Consider the following 14513-nt stretch of genomic DNA (forward strand, 5'->3'; position numbering starts at 1 on the left):
AGTAATAGAAATCATACATCACTTAAATATTAGCATTTTTCTTGCTGAACATGCATTATAAAAGGCAATCTATGAAATAATCTAGTAATTTCTTCTACTGACAAGAATATAGAACTAGATCTATGAGATTATTTCAGATTTATTGAGGCATTGAGATACTACAGTGACCACAGAACTGGGAGTAATGTTCCAGCAGAAAATACCACAGGAAATGGTAGCTCTGGCCCATGTCAYAGCTGGTATTTGTGTCTCACTGAAAATGTGAGACCAGCCTAAATCTATGTTTACATTTTATTCCACCAGAATGCTTCATGGGAAATGCTGGACTTTGATTACTATTAATTCATTTGACTTTACACATTTTCTTTCCCTCCTGGCCATCAAAGGACTGCTGTAGTGTATAATTTCCTCTTATTTTGTGATGACTGGATACCCTAAAACCTAATTTTCAACCATTACATTTTGAACCTTCAGTTTTATCTCATTGCTACACCAATCAATGTTTAATTACGTACTTTCATCCTTTCAAGAAGTACAATTTTTAAGAAGCTTGTTAAATTATTTTTTGTTGTTATGTGACAAAGAACTCAAATACATTGATTACTCGATCAGTTACACCTCAAATGTGTTGTAATAAAACCTTTGCTTTCTGATTTTTCATGACACTATGAGAAACAGCTTGAAACTAAATATTGGGACAAAAAAAATGTGCTTTATTTTTGGTTTTGATGGAACAAGTGACAGGCCTGATCCATTGCATTTGACAGTTTATATCCCCATAGCCTGAGCTGAAATTCCAGTTAGGATTGAACAGATTTATCTGGATTCCCCAGACTCATCTTTGCCTTGGTGATACTGGTCTGTGACAATAAGTTGAATTTCTCTTTTGAAACAGAGAGTGAACCTGGCTGATGCCTTTTCCCTCACTGCTGCTGTGAGAAAAGCTCGTGATTTTATAGCACAAAACTCYTTCCACCAGTGAGTGGAGTGAAAACACATCCAGAAGCAAAAGGGTATCTTTCCTCAAGGCTGTTGTTGTCCATTCAAGGTTCCAGAAATCAAGGCTCCCTCAATATCAAATAATAAAGTGTAATAGTGGAATACAAAGAAATTATATCTTTAAAAAAAAAGAAAAATAAAGTAAACAAACCAGAAAGGTTGGAGGAGGTAATCCTTGAGGTCTTCTTTGCACATGGTATTCTATGATTTTGAGATTGAAACAAAGAACAAGGGCCACTAAGTCACCCTGATCACCATCAGASCTAAGGGAAAATGGAAGTTTGTGCAAAGTATTTGGAATCTATTTAGTAGCCAAATTCAGAGGAAACAAAGTATATATTGAATCAAAATTCAGACATAAAAAAAACAGACAAATCAAGCAACAGAATTATGTCTTGTATTGTATCAGTGAATATGGACAATGACCTTTACTAATTTTTCCCCTTAWTTTTTGTCACAGCATTTGTGGATAAATGTGTCTGAGTATGGCATTGCTTATAATAAATATTAGGAATTTGATATATAGTGTCTGGTGTTTTACCTTGAACTTTAGCAGTAGCATGCACTYAACAATTGTCTATTTCTAGATTAGTAAGTGAAAAACATTTTTAAGGCAACTTCTAAGATCTCTGAAAATAAAATTGAAGACGACAAAGCAACAAACCTCCCCATCAGCTCTGAAAATTGCACCTGAGCACTTCTCATCCCCCACTCTTCCTTCCTGTCAATGCTAGTGTAGAGCTAGTGGGGCAAAAGAAGGAAATAAAAAAGCAGGACACGGTTGTAATAAACATCACAGAACAATATTTTGAGAGTACAGGGAAATGCAAAGCAGCAGGATGTTATTACTCATTTTAGGGCTTTGTGTTTTAATTTCAATGACTACTGCTCTTGTTTAAAGATTCGTGGACTCTTAAATAACTCTCAACTGCCAGAACTTCATCTTGAAGTTCCCTTTCATCRGATTTCCAGCACTGCAGTGCTCCCTTGAGTTAGATGGATGAACTAGTCCAGTTCTGGCCTGATGCTTGACCATTACTCAAGGATGTCCCAGGTCAAACCTCACTCCAGCCAGCCTTGGTGGATGCTCAGACATCCAGGAGAGGTGTCCAAGGCTCTCCAAAGCTCAGACGTGGGTTTAACAGCTGACTTGTTTAACATTTTCATGTTTCTTGTACCCTGTGAGAACATTAGTGAACTTCCTACACAACCTACACAACAGCAATTATTTTCTCCAAGTTACAGGGGKTTTTTTTTGTCTCTTTGATGTCTATCACATTCTGTTTGCAAACAAAGGTATTGACATTTTCCTTCTCTGAAGATATTTCAGTTTCCAGGCTATTTCCAGAGACAAACTCTATCAAGTGATTCATTCATTATGCAAATTGAATACTCATGACAGAAGATAGAGACTACTATTAAACTTAATGAATTATRGTAGCAGGCCTTTCCTTTAACATATTTTTACCAATTTTGTACATTTTAATATAAAACTGTGAAACTTCACTTTTTTCAGAAATACGCTTGCTTTATTTTAGTATTTACATTATTTTAATGGAAAATAGTGGGAGAAATATACTTTTAAGGTACAAATTGTTTCTTAGATCTATACTTAATATGTCAAATAATCTTTATATTGACTTATTTAAATTATTAAAAAATGCATCTCTCTCTCCTTTCCATTCATACTGTTATTAATTTGAAGAGCAAATGCAGTCATTAGATTTAAAATTATCAAATTGGTGAAGTGCATGACAAATACAGGATAGCACTGCTAGAACATTACTTTAGGAAGACCATTGATTCATTGATCATTGATTCAAGATTCATTGATTATGAAACCTTATAGTTAATAATGATCTTGTTAAACAGCAATTATTTTCTCCAAGTTGTAAACATGATCTTTTTTGCACATAAATGCAATGCAAGAGCAAGGAAATTTTCATAAAGGCCTAAGGATAGTCCACTTGGAAAGATAATCCAAATTGGGCCTAAACCACTTGTCTTTCAAAGTCTTATCTTTAATGTCAAATATTTCTGGAGATTTTCCATTTAAAATTTCTAAACTCACTTTATGATCTTTTTCTATGATAAAATGGTTTGGGTTTTGTTTTTTTTTTTAATAGAAATAACAATTTTTTTTTCTAACAATGGTTAGTTAAAACAGCAACGACAACAGAGTAATTCTATTTTCAATTAGCTCTTGTCCCAGATAAATATTACAGTAGGAAGAAGCAGCCCTGTCACATAGGGAAATTCACATTTTCCTTTAGATTGTAGCTAGTTGTTCTGAAGTTGAACTTTTGGAAGTTTTCTACCCTTTTCTCTGCATCAGCCCTCCTAAAATTATTATCACAAACATCTCCAGTGTCTCTGCCTTTCACAGTGAAACTGAACTTCCTTGATAATGGGCTCTGATACCTTTTGAGATATCAGATCGTGAGTGTACATCACAAAACTTTCAGATCAGTACTCAGCTCTCATGGTTCATCTTTTATTTTTTTTTAAAAAAACTTCCCCTTTCTGCCCTTTAGAAGTGTTGGGCAAAGACCAAAAGTTTCACATTCATTGTTATATTTTTTTCCAGAGCTTTCTTTTAATAACATTCATTATCCATTACAGCAGATACTGAAGATGAGCAAGCAGCAGACTGACTAGAAGTACCTGAGATCAGGTACAGCTTCTGTTTTTAAGACTCAGTTCACAGTGCTTAAGCACACATTTAAATTGTATTAAAATCAAGTGTTTTCTTCAGTTAAACAGGACATGAGAAAAGCAGTTTGTTCTGATAAAAAATAAGGCCATGTTTGGTATGAGCAGGACACACCACAATGGGCATCTCCTCCTYACTCTTTGTGCCAGACCTGAGTCATCAGATTCATATTCAAACCTAAAGCAAAAGGSAATGATGATATTCTTTCTTCCAGGTTTAGAGCAGTCTGTGGAGGTACTTTGGGGTGCTGAAGTTAATATTTGAAAAGCACAGCCGGATTCCTTGGGAATCTAAGGTTCCTTCCAACCCAAAGCATTCTGTGATTCTGTGATTTTTGCTGTTGAAGCAGAAACTTTMTTTCACTATGTTTGAAATCTGCAGTCAAATTAGAAAAAAACATTCTTAAGTCCTTTATTGTTCACTATGATTTTAGGGCATAAATTCCAGAAATATGGAAAGGGCACCACTTCAACACCAAAATCCTCAGATAATTGTTTTGGCCAATTATAATAGTTAAGCAYTCAAGTTGTATCATTTTGTCAATAATACTATTTTCATGCAAAAATTACCATTTTCAAATACTCCATGGCTCACCTTTTAATCCATTTTGAAAGATTTCAGTGAACTCGGCTTTGTTGAACACATACAAGTAGGTTACACATGCATAATTTGGTTGGCTGTGGACATCATAGGGTATTTTTTGTCCTCAGTGCCATCAGCCATAAAGACATTACAAGTACACATTATTWGTGCTTAACAGAAGGCAGTTACATTGAACAAAACACCTCACTTGCTCCAAAATTTTAACMAACTGAACTTGAGAAGGGCAGTGGTATCATGAGAACAAACTCAAGAAAACAATTGCAGATGATTTTTAAAATAGTTGTTGAGATCTTGGTGTTTGGCTTTGGTGTTTTGGGTTTGGTGTTTTTTTGTGTTTTTTTTCCCTGAGTCTATGTTATGTTAATATGGATTTTCTCTTTACTTATACAACATTTAATGACCAGTTTAATGACTTTTGCAATTGTTTGCTAATTTCTCTCAGTTCAGGGCACCTTACATTGCTTGAGTTAAACAAAATGCAGGTTTGCRTGCTATAGAAGGCATTTTGGTAARCAGCTGGTCAGAATTGTGCTCTCTTAGAATATTCTAATCAAAATGTATCAGTGGACAGGGTCTTCATGCAACAGTCTTCAAGATATATTGGTTTCTCCTGCTTTTTCCTTTTTTTAATCACCAGTCTCTGCTCTTCATCTTCTCTTTAGTAAAAATCTTGCCGCTGTTGTCCACTGGAAGTTTGTTTAATTTTTATACTTCCTTACACCCTAAATATTTCATAATAATGTTAAGTTCTCCCTATGACACATTGACTGGTTATTCTCACTGGTTCCCTGTATAAAACCAGAATCAATATCCCTTTCTGACAGTTCTTTAACACATTCATAAATAAAGGGCTATGTCTTCCTCTGACACACATGCACTTACTTGATTTATAGCAGCTTAAGTGTCTGAGAAAAATCATRTGCTATTACCTAGGCAAGTACAAGATTATTGTTCAGAGTTTCTATGGGAGAAAATGGGGGAAAATCCTATCTGTCAGCTCTCCTTGCAGCAGAAGAGCTGCATGATGAATGCAGTGCAGTTGCAGAGGTCTGCATTCAGATTATTCAGGCYAATACATGGGATTAAAATAAATAAAACCAATGTTTTGAGCTACATAATCAGAGCAGCACACCCAGGCCTCTTCCRCGTTACTCCTGAAAGCATTCAAGATTAACTCAGGGCAAAGGAGGACAGGTCTGAGTAGATTCTTCAAATTCTGCTGTTACCCAAAAAGTCTGTCTTGTTTGCTCTTTTCCCACCTCAAGACACCACATATACTCCTTGTGAACCCTCTGCACTGTGAGGTAACAAATCAAGAGCAGCTCCAAACGGAAAAATCACCTTTTTCCAGTTCAGTGAACTGTGTCATGCAATAAGCACAATCATTTGCATGATGACTGTAAGAAAAAAAAAAAATATTTCATACATATATAATACTATATGCCTATATTAAAGAGAAATATTTCATACATATATAATACTATATGACTATATTAAAGAGAAATATTTCATACATATATAATACTATATGACTATATTAAAGAGAAATATTTCATACATATATAATGTGTATATATATATATATATATATCCCAATAGAGTTGGAAGAGATGGCACCAGGAAGAAAACAAACCAGCACCATGTCTCAACATAAYAATGACCAACTGCTCCTCTAACAGCAGCTTTCAGAGGAGAAGTAATTAGAATATGAAAGCTGGGAAGTATTTACTGCAACATATAAACATATTTATGAAATATATAAATCCTCCTTCAGCAATTTGATAGCTGGATTYCCTTTGTCATCAGGTTCTTGAGTTAAACTGTGTAGGACTGGAGAATAAGCATTAAATAAATATTAAGCATGACTTAAAACTCACTTCCATGGAAGAGCTGAACTAGAAAAATTACTGTGTTATGTGTTCAGTTTGTCCCAATTCTAGATTTCAGGCAGCGTATTGAAACTTAAAAAAAAAAAAAATAGAAATTACATGGATTTTTTTAAAAAATATTTGTCTCTTTCTCTRTTTTCTATGCTCTTTCCCCAAACCAATCATCTCTCACACACTTTGAATTCTGAAGTTAAGACTTCTATCAAAAAGCAGCAATGAGTCACACAGAGAACACTTTGCTTGTTTGTATGATGACATCATTATTACTGTCTCAGTGCCACCCCTATAACACCATTGCTACTGAATGTCTAGGGATGATCTCACTGGTCATCAATTTATTTAAAGCTGCAGCATTTTAAAATTCTTAAAATATTGCTTTTCACGGGAACAAGTTTTATTCAAGTGTAGCTCACTGTAAAGTCCCAAAATAACTTCCTCAAGAAATAATTTCAGCAATATTTTAAATTTTAACTAGGACCTTTATCTCAAGTAATGGTACAGAATGTTCCAGTAACATGTGTTTTTGTATCTGCATCATGTTTTTATTTTCATAAATTTTTGAGTCTGAGAACATTTTATTACCAGTGCAAATGGAGGTGATTCATATAAAATATTTAAAGAAAATGACCCTGAAGTTCAAAGCAAAATGATGTATAGGTGGTCAAGAATATATTTTTTCATTATATTTTTGCATTGTATGGTGTTGAGTCCTCGCTAGTTAAAGTGAATATAAATGTTCATATAAATAAAAATCAAAATAAATGAATTGTTTTTCAGACATGAAGAAATATTAGAAGAAGAGCTGCAGATCAACAGGCTTAATCTTATTTTATAGYGGAATATCAAATATAAAGACTAAAATGAAGCTCTTTTAAAAAAACTATCTAAATTTATAAATTAAACTATCTGAAGAAGTCCTTAGTTAATGATTCCATAGTAACAAAATGCAACAGACCACATTTAACCAGTCAAGAATAAACTGAAGAACAACTGGATGTTAAAAACACTGCTCTGTGTATTTGRCATAATAAATAGTGCAAATAAAAAATGTTTGACTACTAATAATACAATCAAAACCTCAAAYATTGTGTTTAAAGGAAATTTGGAAGTTATGGTAAAAAACACTCTTACAAAAGTTGGTTATAGACTGAAATTAAAAAGGCTCTGTGCACCATGGGAATTTTGCTGATCTCTGCTGATAAAAATATTATTTAGTGGGGAGGACATGCTTTCATTCATTTTATACYACATTAACTATGGGTTTGATGCTGTACAAGACACAGAGGATTAGTACTGAAGCAGCCAGCAATTTTGGTCCCAAAACCAGATCTCCAAGTCGGGAAACACATCTTGAGCAGCAGCTTTGCTTAAAAGTAACTCCCTATTGCATCCATTAACACCCCCATATAAAAGYTGCACATGAAAACAGGTAATWTACAGAGTATAAACTSCTTTTATTCTTTCTTTTYYTTTTTTTTCTGAATCTTGTCGAAGCTGGTGAGCRCAGATGCTGATGCTGAAACTTTGGYAATCTCCTGACATTAAGCTAAACTGTAAATAAGAACAAAGAAATGTAAATGGGCACGTTATTTTCACTTCATTTATTAKAACATTTTAGAAGTGTTACAGGGGGTTGGTTGTTGTGTGGGATTTTTATTTTTTTTTTCACCTGCTTTGAAGTTTCAGATGTTGTTCTGAAGGTGGTTCCCACACAGGGATTGTCCTCGCCTCTCCCCTTCCCTTCAGACCGACCCACCCCTGCTGTGTCAGCAGCACATGAGCTCTGCACTTCTAAAGCTTCCTGYAATTAACTTCACCTTGTTGCATTACAGGCAAACATGTTCAGACTTATTTTGGATWCATTTGGGAAATAATAGCTTTTTAGAGTCTGCAATGAGGAGCAACTTGGGCTACTAAAATAAACTGTGGTGAGGACTGCGCCTTGTAGTGCTTTTACATGTGGCAAATTCCCTCGGTGTCTTGGTGCTTTCATCAGAAAATAAGGAACATTAATTTCTGTTGTTTTGCATCAGAACTAACATAAGTTTACAATAATGTTTGTGTTTATACTGCATTGTTTGTGTGTGCACCTAGGACGGGATTCAGTTGACATGGTTGCATTTCTGACACAATTTGGGCACCCTGCCTGCACTCCACTGCCTTTGCASAAGGCTTCTGGTCCTCCCTCAGTCCCTTTGTCATGTTTCCAATCCCCATAAAAACATTTCCGACATCCTAGGGCAACTTGAAGTTGCACAAGGCACGCAGGCTTTGGCAGTTGATTCCTGTTCACTCAGAATTATGTAAAMCACGACAGAGTTATTTTAATGCGTGTGAAAAACACCAGCCCAAGATCCTTCAAGCAACAGAGACTCTCATGTTTCATGGCATGACACAATAACTAATAGAGCAAGGGAAAACAGTGAATGTGCAATCATCTGGGTGTTTTTCAACCCTAATGAAATGTAAACACGGTTCACTGCCAGGTAATGAGAGGTTGACTTTGCCTCTGGCCAGCTGGGACGCAGAGCTCAGACATTTCAGAGGAAGAATTTCAGCCTCAACAAAGAAACAGMAAAATACCCACAACAAAACCCAGAGCCATCCAGCCTGAAATCCCAGTGGCTTGTGCCAGGCTGTCACATTGACAGGRTGGTGGTGACACAGCTGGGGTGCCACAGATGATTCCTGCCAGCCTGCAAAGTGGCAACATGGAGCACTGAATCCAGATCCAGGCTCCTCAGAACAGGAAGGACATGGACCTGTGGAAGCAGCTCCAGAGGAGTGACCAGAAATGGTGAGAGGGGTGGAATAGCTGGCATGTGAGGACAGGCTGAGAGAGATAGGAATGCTCAGCCAAGGGAAGAGAAGGTTCTGGAGAGACCCTACAGCATCCACCAGTACCTGAGTGGAGCCACAAGAGAACTGCAGAGGGACATTTGACATGAAGGGATAGGACAAGGGGGAATGGCTTCAAACTGTCACAGGGTAAGTTATATCAGATATTGGGAGGAAACTCTTCACTGCCAGGGTGGTGAGACACTGGCACAGGCTGCTCAGAGAAACTGAGAAGTTTCTCACACACYCTGGAAGTGTTCAAGGCCACGTTGGRTRGYRCTTTGAGCAGCCTGGCCCAGCAAAAGTTGTCCTTGTCCTTGGCAGGGGTTGGACTGGTTGACCTTTGAAGGTCCCTTCCAACCCARACCATCCCAGGATTCTATGATGTCTTGCCTTGTCCCCTGCAAGGTTGAGTGAGGATAAACCATTGCTGCAAGTGAAGCTCTGGGTCAGCCATATACCTTCCCCAAAACACACATTTAATCCTGCTCAGATGGCAAATGCCACACCAAAGCCTCTCAGCCATGCTGTCCAAAGAGCAAACAGAGCAGAAAGACAGGCCTGGATATCTGCAGCTCCTCCTCTCTCCTCTAACCATGATGGGAAACATCAAAACAGTGCTGAAATCTGCCTTTTGGCCTTCCTCAGGGGTATGGATCTTGCTCCCCTTGCTCAGAAAGGGGAAAACAAATCAGCCACTACTGATATGAGTCCTCTGTGTCCATTTTCCCTTTGGAAATCAGGCTTTTCCAAAATACTGCTATTTAATCCTCAATGCCCTGACTTCTTGCTTTGGCAGTGCAAATTCGAACTAGTGTGGCTTGTCCCATCCTCAGACAACCACTCAGGAGACCAGATTCCTACCTTCCTAAAAGGATTATGCCTCTGCAAGTTTAGGAGCCCAAACACATCTCCTTCTGGAAACCATTATTAAATGGGCTGCTCTGAATGTTCATTAGGACTGGCTGAAACTATTACTGTAAAAGAGCTTCCAGCTACAAATTTTCTCAGAGAATAGCTGCTTTCCTTAGAGCAGGCTGGAGGTTTCTTACAGGTGGTGGTGCAGAAGCAGTTAAAGTCTCTCCGTTTATGGCTACTTTCTGGATTTTCTTTTTTAAACGATTAAAAGAAAGTTTTCACATTTCTGTGGCATTTTCTTTAAAAACCTCCGTGAAAGGAACGTCTTCATTAAAGCTGGCCTTGAAACAGCCACTAATGGGAATGCACAATTTTAAGATCCTCCTTTGAGGGACAGATTTACACTCCAAGGCAAACCACATAGGCATTTAAAATGTTTTCAAAACCAGGGCACRGAAAGCTGAGGAATCTCGGCATCTGCGAAAATGTGACTCTGATTTGTAATGTTGAGAACACTTAAAAACAAGGTCTTTGCTAAGGAAACAAAAATGAATTCTGACTCATTGATGTTAAACTGGTATTAAAAGAACCTGGAAGTCACACAACAGCACTGAAGAAGAGAAAGGAGAGAGGGTACAAAGAAGGTACATAAGAATCGAGGAGATTAATAGGTTTAAAGGGGAAAAAAATGTGACAGGTTTAAATATAAATGTACTATGAGATGCTATTCCTGCCTGTTCCCTGACTTTGTAGGTCTTGTTCTGATACATGTCTTGGTAGAAAAGAAAAYGTGCTGAACCTTTTTGATCCATTCAGTCTTAATAGTAAAAGTAATTTTCTCAGGTGGGCACTGAACAGTTGCAATTACAGTTTATTTTGCCAGAGAAATTCTTTTAAGACACTAATGGTATGAGACAGAAGGCAAGGAATGACAGCACAGCATGTCTTCTGTGCTTCATACTGGCAGATTTGCTGAAGACCCAGAGACAACAAATGGTATTTTTCTGCTGAAATCTCAAGGTGGTTTATTTCAAATGCACTTTACCTGGAGGTAATGTAAAAAAAGAAAATATTCTAACTGCGGTCATGCAGCTTTTGCTATTCTCATTCTCAAGATCCATTTAAGCTCGARCACAGTTGTCTTTGGGCTATCAAAACCATAAGAATTTACTTCTATGACACACTAAAGCTTTCACTGTCTATTTTTCAYTCCCATTCACTCCATATTGCTAAAAAACACCCCTTCCTTCACATCCTGCCTAATAATAAGCTTTTTCAAGTAAAAGACCACTTTAAAGGTCTGTCTCTTGTTTGACACAAAGACTGCTTAAGCATCATATCATACATGACATGTTTGTTCTACAGACAGGAACTATAGCAGAAAACTATWTTTTTTTTTAATAGTTATCTGCTTTTAGCCCACTGATGCCACCATATCACAGGATCAGTTAAGTTGGAAAAGGCCTCYGAGATCATCAAGTCCAACCTTTGACCTCTTCTGAAAATCCTGTTGGGTTTGGGATTTCATTTTCTGGGGTAAAAAGGTATTGGTGGTCTGGGATTTTTATTTCCTTTTTTTTTTTTTTTTTTAATTATTTGTTAACTACTTTCAACAATCAAAGGCACCCTGTTTAAAACCCCTTTGTCTTGTTGCCCAAGACACCAGTGGCAGCTGATTTTTTCACTGCTGAAGCAGCTCTTCATAAGCTTCTACACTTAGAAGTGAACTTGGTTTTTTAAAAACACTTTTCACACACCCATTAACAGTATRCTAGAGACCACCATCACAATATGATAAGGGAATTACATGGAAGATATGATAAAATCCATTTTTTTTTTTTTTTAATTGACAAGGCAGCAGCAGAGTTTGAGCTCTTCTATATGGGCAGTTCACAGAAGGTTTCCTTATCGCTGAGGTGTTATTTTGCTTTGGCTTGGTTAAACTTTCCCAACAACTTTGTGATAAACAAAACAATTTTTCCACTACTAAAGGCCACTCACCTGACAGCTCAGGGTCCTTGTATGGGCTGTCTTTTCTTGAGCTGATTTTAGCCTTAAAAAAAAATAAACTAAAAATTAGTTGCCTGGTAATCAGCTAACTACTAACTACATTTTTTTCAGATTTCCTTTATTTTACAGTGACAATGAACAGCTATTCATGCTTCTAGATTAAAATGAAGTGCAGAAGGATGCACATGTGCAGAACAATCCCAGAGGTGTGGGGGTTCTGACAGAAACCACAACTGAAACTCAGAGGTCACTACGGGATTCCAGCCTTTCATTGTTCAKGAAAACCCAGCTTCATGACAAAAAGGGAATGGTTAGGAACCAATGACAAGAACGAGCATGAAAGTCCAAAAGTAAAGTCCATGGAAGGCAGGACGATCAGCACATTTTTTCTCCCAATAAAAGGAAGAAACTCCCCAAGGAAAGACCAAATGCCTCCCAGTGATGACTGCAGGATGCTGAGAGTTCATCCTGAGTCCACCTMTTTTTTTCAGGAAGGCTGAAGCTCCCAGTCTTTGGTTTCAGAGGGTATCTAAAAAGGATTTTTTATTTCCTCTGAAATAGCTGCAGTATAACTGCACTATGATTTTTTTCCCTATATTAATCTGAATTATTAATATATATTATTTTATCTAATATATCAGGCTATTGCATTGCTAAATTAACAGTAATTTCCCTGCTTCATTGTAACTGGGTTCGTCTTTTGCCCATATAAGTTTTTTTTTTATATTAAGCATGAAGACTATATATATATAATATCTATATATATAATATATAGATATTATATATATATATATACATGCACAATTAAAAACAAACACCAAAGTAAACAGATCAAAGAATCATATATTTAAAAGATGCACATCATCCTAATTGACAGACAATATTAGAAAATTAAAAGAGATGTGTGAATACCTATAGTTCTTCAGTCACAATTATATTTACCCTATCAAATCTTTGCAGAAATATTTTTGCAAGTTTGAGCTGTAACATGGAATTTTATTTTATCTGTAAACAACAACAAAAAAAGATATTAAAAAAATAGCAAGATCGTAAAGTTGCTGCAATCTGGCCTAGAAGCATCAAATGAGTTTTCATCATCAGATSTTTTCAACCAGAAAGCGATTTGTGTTTTGTACGAAGTATTTAACTTGATACAGTGAAACTGTGATGAATTTTCAAAAATACATAATACTCATTTTATAGAAGTGCACTTTAAGAGGTAATTTTGTGGAAACACACAYATTCCATCTAAGTTTAGGGAAAAGTGAAACTTAGTGAGGACTTTTTATCTCTTTTTTTGTTGCACTTACTGGGTGTAACAGGCAAGCTTTTGGGGCATACAAGTCCTTCTTTAGACATAAAATAAAAGCRAGAAACTCCAAGCTGAAAATAATTACGATAATTATCTGACCAATTTGAAAGAAAATGGTGGTTATTACCAGCAGAGCAGAGGGAAATATCAACAAGTAAAGCAGTAATTAGTCCAGTGGGTCTGGTGGGACAGAGGGGTCAGGCAGAGGTGCCACCTGGAGAGAAAGGCCAGATACCAGGGAGCCACTATCTCGATGGCTTTTAATGTCAAGTACAGCTGTGAATGTTAGCTATGAATATATTTATTTTTGGTAGCTATTCCATAAGGATCAGGGCAGAAAGATCAGAAATGCAGTCTTCCTTTGCTGAGATGCTGTTCTTCTGGCAAGTAGACACATTTTACTTTCATAAATTAGTTCTAGAAGGTCAAGCTACTGGCTATCTGAGTTTCTTCATGAAGTATCCACAGGGGGCTTTTGGTGGAGTGTAAGAAAATTTATTTCTGATAGCTTTGCTCTGAGAGACATCTAATGCTTGGGWAATTATGCCAGAGGTTTTGCATATTTTCAGGCTGGTATCACTTGGTGGAYGTTCACCTCTGACACACCTCTTTACACAAGGTTAGTAAGTCACTTCAACACAAAGTAGAAGGGCTTGAATCATGCCAAGGGTTCCTGTTATGCTTCAAAWAACTGCCAGTTTTGTTAAGGTAAATATACTGCCCCTACTTATAGTAGATGGTGTTCTTTCTGCTTCATGAGACTCAGCAACACCTTGAAAACTTTCCACAGACAGTTGAGGGTGTTACACTTGCTTAGCTGATGTTCTTAAGATAATTGTTCTAGAATTAAAGCCACAAATCTATTTTAGAATCTGATGATTTTTAAAAGATCAAAAAAACACCACCCCCCAATCTGCCTTACAGAGGATTAARTMTATTCAAAATGAAAARCATTTTGAATAAGGAGATTGTCCCTTTGAAAATTGTTTTAAATATCCCATGTATTCAGCKGTTTTCTTTTTAATTCAGAATATTYAAAACTTACATTTTTGCATTAGCATTCCCATCAAAAGCTTTATCAGAAATTCTCATAACAACCCTATTAGTAACACATATGCAATCATCATCACGCTTTATTTAATTGGGACAGATACAAGAGTCATAGCTGAGAGTTTCAAGCTAAATTACATTTTTGATTGAGTTACTTGAGTGGCAAACTTCCATTAGTCAGTTATATACTGCATGCTGTGTTAGCACTCTCAGAAAAGCAAGAACTTCATTCTGCATTGCT

The 14513-nt window shown here is 36.6% G+C and overlaps 1 long non-coding RNA gene across 1 annotated transcript in view; it reads right to left on the minus strand.

The window, feature by feature from the left end:
* The window catches only part of LOC130582860 (uncharacterized), a 25832-nt gene that overhangs the window by 2143 nt on the left and 9176 nt on the right, over positions 1–14513 (minus strand). The window contains exon 3 of the long non-coding RNA XR_008966353.1: positions 11902–11953. This is a non-coding gene — a long non-coding RNA (uncharacterized LOC130582860). The remainder of the gene's footprint in view (positions 1–11901; positions 11954–14513) is intronic.

The sequence above is a fragment of the Malurus melanocephalus genome, unplaced genomic scaffold, assembly GCF_030028575.1.
Source record: "Malurus melanocephalus ecotype Western Australia unplaced genomic scaffold, MMel_1.1 scaffold_531, whole genome shotgun sequence".
NCBI classification, from domain to species: domain Eukaryota; kingdom Metazoa; phylum Chordata; class Aves; order Passeriformes; family Maluridae; genus Malurus; species Malurus melanocephalus.